This window comes from Watersipora subatra, chromosome 10 (assembly GCF_963576615.1).
Source record: "Watersipora subatra chromosome 10, tzWatSuba1.1, whole genome shotgun sequence".
Taxonomy (NCBI): domain Eukaryota; kingdom Metazoa; phylum Bryozoa; class Gymnolaemata; order Cheilostomatida; family Watersiporidae; genus Watersipora; species Watersipora subatra.
The window spans coordinates 57,953,709-57,962,421 of record NC_088717.1 but is presented as its reverse complement, the minus strand read 5'-3'; positions in this window follow the sequence as shown (position 1 = coordinate 57,962,421).

The window sequence follows — 8,713 nt, the reverse complement described above, 5'->3', positions numbered from 1 at the left end:
TCTATGTGCTTACAAAATCCTGCAACAAACCAAATACATGTAGTTGATGAACAAAATTTTTTAGCTGCTTACACCAACCACAACTATGATTTTGAGACACGCAGTCTTTTTTCACAGGCTCTGATTAAACATGTCTCTAATTTAGTTTAGACACGAATCTGTTTAGGTGTACACGCAGGAGAGTTCCATTCAAAACTCTGCAGAGATATGAAAGCATGCTTAGGTTGTTCTTGCATTTACCAAGCGATTAACTTGCTGCAACTCTTTTAGCATCAGAAGAAACGCGGTGCCGAAATATCTGAAAGAGGGCATCAGTGGAAGCACTGTCACATTTGATATCAGTGATCAACCAAAATGCCTTAGATGGAGCCCCAACTTCGGTATGCTGGCAGAGAAAACAATTTATGGTTGGACGCCCTTTTTGCCTACACGTGTAAGCCTCTCCAAAAATAAAACCACAGCATGTTGTTTGCAAGTCAGGTAATCTAGTAAATAGTTCTTTACTGTAGCAAGTCTTCACAGACAAGCATTATCCTGAGTAACTTATAAATTCAAGTGTCAGGTTAACCGTCTACATAAAGCTTCTCAAGTTGAAGTGGAAAAGCAGCAAATTTAGTGTCATATCTATTGTAGCATCACCTTAGTGTTATACCTTGTAGTACTAGTCTTTGTGATTTGTATCGGGAGTTACATGTACAGTAGGATTTGCTTACTCAATCGTGCAAGTGTGGCGGAAGATCGCCGAGGCAAGGGCTGGCTGCCTAGCCAGCCTCAGGACCGACGCCATGACTGAGCCAAGCCACAGCCTGCTCTGACGCCGTGCAAGGCAGTGGCGTCAAAAAAGCTGGTGTCGTAGGAGCAGTAGGAGCAGCCAACGACGAACGAGTATAAAAGGAGTCCAGATGAGCCAAGAAAGACAGATCCCTGGCAGTCTCTTGCATGCTGTTCAATGTATGCGCAAACTTTGAATTGCTTGTAGGCCTATGCTTATATATTAATAAATGTATGTCTCTATTGCCTTGCACTTAATTGTTTTGGTTCTTGCGGAGCAGTAAAGGGAACAGGTCAGTTGCCTATACACTGGTGGTAGCAGTGGAATCGGGGATCCCGATTCCACAAGAAGCGACAGAATGGATGCTCTAACAGAGACTATCCTAGTGATAGTAAGAGAACTGCTCGAACCGACGCTAATCAAGTGATAGTAAGGGGAGAGTGCCAAAGAAAAGAGTGCTCCGAGGCAAGATCATCTCCTGATCATAGAGAGCCTTAGCTGCCCAAAGGGCAGACCGCCTTCAAGGGTCTGCAAGGTATTCTCATAAAAATTGATACTAGGATGAACTCCGAATGTGCTGTCTGAACCTCAGTTCGCATGCTGTCATGAACCGAGGTACAGACCGTCTTGCCGAGGTACTAGAGAGAATGATGGTGGTCCCACAAGCCATTTTCGTCAGTTTAAATCATCTCACTACTCTGGATCGGCAGACCTGGAGTATTTCCTCAGCCGACTTCAAGAAATGGAAGAAGCAAACGGCTGGACAGAAGCCACCAGTCTACTCCACCTCCGAAAAGTTTTGCAAGAGGAGTGGAGGTGAGTGGAGGCCGATTGAGTAGAGGCCATTTTTGACGCGCTGCAAGCTTGGTTCGACCTCTCTCAAAGGCGGGCAGGCAAGTGTGAACTGAGCACCCTGAAAAAAACACAGCCACTACCCTCCAGAAGCATGCCTGCCAAGTGGAGCGCCTAGTCTGAGTGGCTTGCGGAAACTTGCTTGCGGCCTATAGGACATGGCAAGGAGTTATTTCAAAGCGCCATTAACCACTAGGAACTACAGGGCCATCTGTCGGCAGTGCCGACCCTCACATTGACCAATGCAGTTTGAGCTGAAACAACAAGTTCCTCAAAGTTAAGTCTGAGGGATGCCAGTCGATGGCTGGCAGGTCCATGGAGAAGGCCCAGATGGAGAGGACTGCTATAGTCCAAGATCAAATCGACAGTCAGTTGGCACTACTCATGAGGCAGCTGACAAAGCAAGTCAAGCAGCTACAGCAAAAGAAGAGTCAGCCGCAAGAGGCCACTGAGAAAAAGCCTCTACAATGCTGGAGAGCAGAGAATAGGGACACGTTCGTAATGACTGCCCCAGTCGGAAGCTACCAAACGGGAAAAAAGGCAGAGCCGCAACCTTAGTACCGACTACTGGTTGCACTAAGGAACCAAACCAATCCTACTCCAGCAAAAGGCACTTTGACCCACTGGTAGGAGACCTCCTGCCAGAAGGGACTCCAGCCCAAAAGAGCTCAAAGAGTAATGGAGAGACAAGACAGAGCAGGTCTGCGCCTATAACACTGGACGAGATGGCAATGAAGGAGACCCTGGCCTTAGCTCTTCAAAATTACTACAAGACCTTAGAAAAGCTGGAACCCAGATGACTGGAGGGCAACACGGACATGGAAACATGCTTCAGCTCAGATTGTACCACATCGGACGGCGTTGCCAAGAGTGAGCTCTGGAGTCAGCTAGATGGACCCCAGCCGGTCCACTGTCAGAAACCTGCCTTAAAAGTGGAAAGGCTGAAATGCGAACATTGAACCAAAACATTAGAAGCTTGCTCCAAGAATGTTTTCCCTGAGGTTACCCAGGAGACCCAGTACAAAAAACCCCGGCCGGTGAATAATCGAAAGCTTACCATAAAAGCGGCAGGCCGACTTGACTTACGTCCCCTTTTCATACTCGAAAGACACTTCAAAAGACTGCCCCAACAGATTCAGGATATTCAGGGCCATGGATCTTGCCTCGCGAGGCAAGGATAGTACAAAACCGATCGGGGCACAATCTTTGGACCAGCCCCACTCTACAAGCTACTTGCTCCCCGTGAAGCTGGAAGTGCAGCCTATCCAGTTTCTCATTGACACCATATGAACCACGAACTTGCTAAGCAAACAAGTGTTTGACAAGCTTACTCAAAGCGTGAAGGATTTGCTCAAAAAGAGTGACAGTCAGTTTCATGGCCAATGGGACCTGGCGGCCACTCTACAAAGCCATGCGTCTGCCCATACAGCTCTGTGATGTAAAGACCGAGAAGGTCTTTGTGGCGAGTCACATTAGCAAGGATGCTATTCTAGAGATGTCTCTCTTGGTGGCACATTAGTGCCACCAAAAGGGGCATCCTAGGATGCCCTTCCCGCAGCCCGTATTCCAGCTAGAGTTCCAGCAGCCTGTGGTCTCCGTGGATGGTCAGCCCCTGACCTGTATGGACAGACATGGGCAGCTGCTGCTCAGCAAAGTGCAGGTACTGCAGGATATGGTGGTGCCAGAGGGGACCGAGATGGCCGTTCCGTGTCAAGTCACTACAAGGAACTACTGCTCGTTGAAGCTGATAGAAGATTGCCTGAGAGGGCTCACTGCTGGCAATGAGCTTGAACGCGTCTTGGCCAAAAGGAAGCGTAGTCACACCACGGATCAACCTTTAACATTTCTGAACCGGCATCACAATCAATGGGAGGAGAGGACCACCAGGTGGATGACGAACCACCTGTTTCTAGTTTGAGTACCGCACCGCAGAGTACAAAAACGGCTTTCTGCGTTGACTACCGACGGCTGAATGCCATTACTGAGAAGTATGCATACCCCTTTCGCAGATCAACAACAGCCTTGATGCCCTCTCTAGCAGCAGGCTCTTTAGCCCACTAGATCTAGTCAGTGGCTATTGGTAAGTGTCCTTGGACACCAATGCTCAAAAGAAATCGGCGTTTGCTACCTGCTCCAGCTTCAGAAATGAAAGGTCCTGCCCTTTAAACTCACCTCTGCCCCGACCACCTTCCAAAGGCTGATGTAGTGTGTACTACACAGCTCGCATTAATAGACCTTGTTACTCTACTTGAATGGCATCATCGTCATTGCGCCTGACTTGATACCCACCTACACCGGTTGAAAAAAGTAATTCAGCAACTGAAAGAAGCCGGACTAAAGCTACAAGGGTGAGCTATTCTAGTCATAGGTACGTTACTTAGGCCATGTGGTTAGCGCTGAAGATGTATTTACTGACTCAAAAAAAAATGATGGCTGTCCGAAAATGACTGACCCTTAGAGGGTTCAAAGAGTTGCAAGGCTTTCTGAGCATGGTAGGCTACTACCGGCAATATATCCTGAGTTACCACAGCACAGACTCTGTACTGGCTGACAGAAAAATGGGGAAAAGTAGACATGGGATGAGGAAGAACAGGATGGCCTTTGAGGAGCTGAATAAGCACCTGTCCTCGGCACCTGTGCTGGGCTACCCCAATCCAAGCCAGCCGTACATCCTGGAAACGGATGTTAGCGGCTGTGGAGTCGGTGCAGGGCTGTCGCAAGTACAGGATAGGACCAAAAGGGTCATCGCTTTCTGCAGCAAAACTCTGGCACCGAGAGAAAGAAACTACTGTATTCTTTGGAGGGAACTGTTGGCCACGGTTAGGGCCGTGAAGCACCTCCGGCCTTACCTCTACGAACGATAATTCCTTTTCTGCACAGACCACGCTTTTCTCCAATAGCTATGCAGAAAGAAGGAACTCTCAAACCATGTAGCCAAGTGGGTAAAGATTTTAGCCATTTTTAGTACTCTGAAACACTGAACCAGACTCCGCCATGGGAATTCCAATGGGCTCAGCAGATAGCTCAGTGAGAACTGCCAGCAATGTGAGTTATCGAGCTGAGAGACCAAAGACCGACTCGAAAAGAGCGCGTTATGGAAAGTCAAGCTTTGTCTGGTAGATTCGAGGGGAGCTCATCAGCCGTGTTAGAGGTCACCAAAGCCACACGCGAGGCGGTTGGTTGTATGGACCTGCCTGCTGCCAACATGGCAATTAGGGAAGTTGACGCAGGACCAACCAACTCAGCCGACACAGCTTGGATGACTTGAGGTGACGCCAACAAGAAACTAATGTAGCTCGAATGCAGGCAGGGGACCGGTGGCCACCATATACCAAGCCATCGCTTGAGCAAAGGAATTGACCCAGAATCAGCTAGAGTTGGGAGATCGGGAACTCCGGCAACTACATGAGATCCAGCTACTCATTCTGCTGTGACCGAATGAAGTACTGAAGGCTTGGACATCCCCATGGCCAATCTTGATGGTGCCCAGTCTGCCAACCAGCCATAAGAGAGACAACCATTTAGCATACTCACACATTTGCTAACTTTGGGGTGAGTGGGATGACCAGTCGACTGTGACTGACCTGGTATTGGCCAAGAATGACAGCCACGGTGAGGAGACTGATTAAGAGTTGCGAGGTCTACTAAGCGGTGAAGCATGGAGGCACAAGTACGGCTGGCTGCAAGGAGAGGCTATGTGCAGGATGCCCTTAGCAGAAGGTGGTCGTGGACCTGGTGCGACTGATGTCAACAACGGCATGAGGGAATCAGTAGATCCTGGTATTAGCGGACCACTTCACAAGTTGGCAGGATGCTTTGGCTCTCCCAGAGGCCATAGGCCCAGTAGTAGCTAATACCCTAGCTGAGCGAGTGTTCTGCTATATGGGCCTGCTGGAGAAAGTCTATACTAGCCAGAGAGCACAGTTTGAAAATTAGCTAATAACCGAGCTGTGCCAGCTTTGGGGGTAGAAAAGACGTACACCACTCCTACCACCCTCAAGCTAACATTATGGTGAAAGGCAACAACAGACAGCTGGGTCTGTTGTTGCCTTCCACAGTGCCCTTGAGACTGACATGCTCAAAGGGCACTCAGCTGGAGTGCCCTTTGAGCACTCCTGCTGAGCAAGAAGAAGTGGAAAGAGCTGCTCCCTCAGCTAATGAGCGCAAACCAAGGCACACCTCACTCTGCAATCAAGGAGACAAGCAGTTTGCTGAAGCTCGACCAAAAATCACATCTGCTAGATCAGCTGACCACCCACGGAGGTACAGCCCATACATGAATGTGGTAGAAACGCTAAAGAAGCTAGAAAAAGTGTGTGCAGCCCTCAAGGAGGAGCAACTGGCCATCCAGCAAGAAGACAGAGAGAAGCCCAACTCTATGCCCCATAAGATTAGGTTTGACTTTGGAATAAAAGACGCCAATAACGAGATAACTCAAAGCTCCAGGCAAAGTTTGTGGAACAGTACCAAGTCAATTAAAGCCTGGCCCAACCACATTTGCCTGATTGAGCATCAAGGACAGTCTTCGGAGGACTCCTCAAGGACCCGGAGTTTAGCCAAGAACTCGAGGCTCAGTTCAAGGAACTCCAATGGCAACTGGAAGAACGAGGAGTTAGGTCGAACACTGGCAACGATAAAACCTCGCAGAGGCCCTAATATAAAAGGGGCCTTGGCCAGAAAACAAGAAGTTTAAGCCAAGTTGAGAGCAGTGTTGAAACTGGCAAAACCAAAAGCTAAAGTTACCAAGGGCCCAGAGTTGAGCCAAGAACTCGAGGCTCGGTTCAAGGAACTCCAATGGCAACTAAAAGAACGAGGATGCGATACCTCAGGAAAGCAAGTCCGACTCTTGAGTCCGACACTAAAGGCACCTGGTGTCACTCTGCACAACCCTCAGACTACGCGGATCACTCGACAACCAGACCGGTGGGCATGGTTATTGACAGTGGCAGCCAATCCGCAGCGGCCCTTGCGTAGAAATACAAGGGCCGAGAAAAGGCTGCAATTTTGGGAGCTTAATAGACCAGAGCCATTTGCTTTTGTACCCTACAATGACCAAGTACCCTCTTGGAGACTTACCTATATATCTGAAACAAATACTATACTAGAAATTCCACTGTCATACAGCCCACGACCAAAGTGATATTGGAAAAAAGAAATGGTACTGATGGTTGAGAAATGCAATATTAGCAGTCAAATGGTACTGCAGTGCAATAGGATAACTGCATTGGTAGCTGTAATGTACTGGGTGTGGGTGTTATTATATACAACAAACAGCAATAATGAAAGGAAAAGATTATATGTTTATATCTTTCCCTCCGCAATAGGAGACATGCAATATTGGAAGTAAAATGCACTGATATTATTAGAATAACCAATATTATTAATACAGTAATAATAAAAAACCAATGCACAATTTTGTTTACATTTCAAAATGTCATAGCTAACAATATCAAGAAGTATCAAGAAGAATATCCAAACTTATAATTAAATATTGTAATAATCTCATTAGAATCGTTAGAAAAAAATATCATCGTCATTACCTTTACTTTCACTGCTTTGGGCATCAGTTAGAATACCAAAGTACTCAAAAGTTTTCAAAATGTCAGTTACTTTGAAATCAGCAAAAGAGAAACGATTTCTGTACTTCTACGTTAATTACAGAAACCATCGCCAATTCGACAATGCTATAGACTGGTGAAATGTGCACATTATTTTTTCGTGAAATGCGCATGACTTAATCGTTCTATTCTCTGTCGCTCGGCGTTTCGTTTGCCGGTCTTAATGTTGACAAAAGTAAGGCTTGGCCAGTTTTAATAACGATTTTCGGCCAAATTAATCTGTTCATTTATGTATAATCCGATCAGATGGGTTAGTTTTAAGATATTGCGGTAACCTTTCAAAGACTTGGTAACATGTTTAAATAGGGTTGTATGTGTTTTGTATCGTTATTATACTTTAACGAATCTACAAAAAAATGGTTAAATTTGTGGATGAGATTTCGATGCAAGGATTTCGACGTTGTTGATGAATAATTTTCGTAAGTTGTGTGCACATGCATTTATCATAAAAACTCAAACATTCGCTCCACTCGCTTGTTCGTGAGATAATTTGATGAACTTGTCCACACGGCTCAACCAGGTGAAACTGTAAATTCTTTTGCAGATATGTTGAGCTTGTTGTTGGAATCTGTTGAGCCTGGAGCCATTGAAGAGAGGGGCTTCCTAGACTCTAACGAGGAGTCCGCATTTGTGTGTAAAAACACGGACACATCAGATTCGAACGTGACTGTGAGACTCCCCAGCACAGCAAAAGGAGAATGTTTTGGTCAGGCTGACTCCTTGGGTGACTCTGTTCCACACAAAAATGCTCATGACGAGTAACACCTGGTTGGCACTCCTCCTCCAAGCTACCAGCCAAAGCCTGCTCGGATCATTCGCATTAAGGAGATGTTGCGCAGCCGACCGAGTGAGGAACCAAGTAAAAAACCTCTCAAGATACACGAACAACTCGATTGGGTAAAAGTAGAGAGAGTCGAGTTCTCCGGGCCGGCCTGAATCTTTCGCTTATCTGAGACTGAGTCAACTGAGAGATCACCCTCAATGCAAGCACAGACCCAAAGGCTACGAGTGGAAGATCCAGAAGTTGCCTGAGCGACAGAGCGATACATCAGTAGTGCTGCCTGGACTAAAGTGACCGAGTCTATGTGAAAGCCTGGCACATCTAGCTTGTGCAGTGTCACTACCGCGCCCAAAGGAACAGACAATATGTACTGCAGCACTTCGCCATCTACATGTGCCGCTAGCAACACGACTCCCGTGACCAAGTAATGTAACATCGGAGGACACACGAGGATAACAAATGTAGTGTTGTCATCTACCTGGTGAATGAAGCCAAGTGGCATGCATTCTTATAGGCAAGAGGATGGTCGACTGACCTCTCGATGAAGCCATGTACCCTACACTGACTGTGGCTGATCGGCCCCTAGGGTGCCAGGAGTCAAGTTGGTTAGTGTAGGCAGGCGCGTGCTTAAAGGTTGACGTAAGAGAAACAAACAGATTCTAATCTACGACGGCTTTTCATTTTTTATCT